This window comes from Perkinsus marinus, assembly GCF_000006405.1.
Source record: "Perkinsus marinus ATCC 50983 genomic scaffold scf_1104296953978, whole genome shotgun sequence".
NCBI lineage: Eukaryota > Perkinsozoa > Perkinsida > Perkinsidae > Perkinsus > Perkinsus marinus.
The window spans coordinates 1-1,565 of record NW_003208275.1 but is presented as its reverse complement, the minus strand read 5'-3'; the positions used below and the strand labels follow the sequence as shown (position 1 = coordinate 1,565).

The window sequence follows — 1,565 nt, the reverse complement described above, 5'->3', positions numbered from 1 at the left end:
GTGGTAGAGCGGCTGACTGCAGATCAGCAGGTCCTCGGTTTAAATCCGGGCGTGCCCTTTGAACCTTCGCAAAATTTCCATCAAGGAATTTTCGAGAGGTAGACTAATCACTCATGTAATCGGCGAAACAGTCACAGACATCAACATGATCGGTAGTTGAATCATCGCCCTGTTGGCCCAATGGATAAGGCGCCACCCTCCTAAGATGGAGATTCCGAGTTCGATCCTCGGGTAGGATAGATAAGTTTAGTAAGAATCATTAGAGGACGACTCGATTGAGCTGGCTGTAAACGACACAGTTAGGAGTGAAATTTTGAATGAAAATAGGTCAAATAGAGGACTAGTCAAATTGTGTGCATGGGTGTGTAGCTCAGTGGTAGAGCGGCTGACTGCAGATCAGCAGGTCCTCGGTTCAAATTCGGGTGTGCCCTTTGAACCTTCACCAAATTTCCATCAAGGAATTTTCTAGAGGTGGAGTAATCACTCATGTAATCGGCGGAACAGTCACAGACATCAACATGATCGGAAGTTTAATCATCGCCCTGCTGGCCCAATGGATAAGGCGCCTCCCTCCTAAGGTGGAGATTCCGAGTTCGATCCTCGGGTAGGGTAGATAAGTTTGGTTAGAATCATTAGAGGACGACTCGATTGAGCTGGCTGTAAACGACACAGTGACGAGTGAAATTTTGAATGAAAATAGATCAAATGGAGGAATAGTCGAATTTTGTGCATGGGTGTGTAGCTCAGTGGTAGAGCGGCTGACTGCAGATCAGCAGGTCCTCGGTTCAAATCCGGGCGTGGCCTTTGAACTTTCGCAAAATTTCCATCAAGGAATTTTCTAGAGGTAGAGTAATCACTCATGTAATCGGCGGAACAGTCACAGACATCAACATGATCGGAAGCTGAATCATCGCCCTGCTGGCCCAATGGATAAGGCGCCATCCTCCTAAGGTGGAGATTCCGATGTTCGGTCCTCGGGTAGGGTAGATAAGTTTAGTGAGAATCATTAGAGGACGACTCGATTGAGCTGGCTGTAAACGACACAGTGAGGAGTGAAATTTTGAATGAAAATAGGTCAAATAGAGGACTAGTCAAATTGTGTGCATGGGTGTGTAGCTCAGTGGTAGAGCGGCTGACTGCAGATCAGCAGGTCCTCGGTTCGAATTCGGGCGTGCCCTTTGAACCTTCACAAAATTTCCATCAAGGAATTTTCGAGAGGTAGAGTAATCACTCATGTAATCGGCGAAACAGTCACAGACATCAACATGATCGGAAGTTGAATCATCGCCCTGCTGGCCCAATGGATAAGGCGCCACCCTCCTAAGGTGGAGATTCCGAGTTCGATCCTCGGGTAGGATAGAAAAGTTTGGTGAGAATCATTAGAGGACGACTCGATTGAGCTGGCTGTAAACGACACAGTGAGGAGTGAAATTTTGAATGAAAATAGGTCAAATAGAGGACTAGTCAAATTGTGTGCATGGGTGTGTAGCTCAGTGGTAGAGCGGCTGACTGCAGATCAGCAGTCCTCGGTTCAAATTCGGGTGTGCCCTTTGAACCTTCACAAA

At 47.0% G+C, this 1,565-nt stretch overlaps 8 non-coding genes across 8 annotated transcripts; all 8 read left to right on the top strand.

Annotated features, from left to right (window-relative positions):
• The first annotated feature begins 166 nt into the window (after window positions 1–166).
• Window positions 167–239, top strand: Pmar_PMAR011406. The gene has a single exon. It is a non-coding gene; the product is annotated as a tRNA-Arg (tRNA).
• Window positions 240–359: 120 nt separating this feature from the next.
• Pmar_PMAR011405 lies at window positions 360–431 on the top strand. Its single transcript has one exon. It is a non-coding gene; the product is annotated as a tRNA-Cys (tRNA).
• A 108-nt stretch (window positions 432–539) lies between these two features.
• Window positions 540–612, top strand: Pmar_PMAR011404. Its single transcript has one exon. It is a non-coding gene; the product is annotated as a tRNA-Arg (tRNA).
• Window positions 613–732: 120 nt separating this feature from the next.
• On the top strand, window positions 733–804 carry Pmar_PMAR011403. Its single transcript has one exon. It is a non-coding gene; the product is annotated as a tRNA-Cys (tRNA).
• A 108-nt stretch (window positions 805–912) lies between these two features.
• Window positions 913–986, top strand: Pmar_PMAR011402. Its single transcript has one exon. It is a non-coding gene; the product is annotated as a tRNA-Arg (tRNA).
• A 120-nt stretch (window positions 987–1,106) lies between these two features.
• Window positions 1,107–1,178, top strand: Pmar_PMAR011401. Its single transcript has one exon. It is a non-coding gene; the product is annotated as a tRNA-Cys (tRNA).
• Window positions 1,179–1,286: 108 nt separating this feature from the next.
• Window positions 1,287–1,359, top strand: Pmar_PMAR011400. Its single transcript has one exon. It is a non-coding gene; the product is annotated as a tRNA-Arg (tRNA).
• Window positions 1,360–1,479: 120 nt separating this feature from the next.
• Window positions 1,480–1,550, top strand: Pmar_PMAR011399. Its single transcript has one exon. It is a non-coding gene; the product is annotated as a tRNA-Cys (tRNA).
• The last annotated feature ends 15 nt before the right edge of the window (window positions 1,551–1,565 follow it).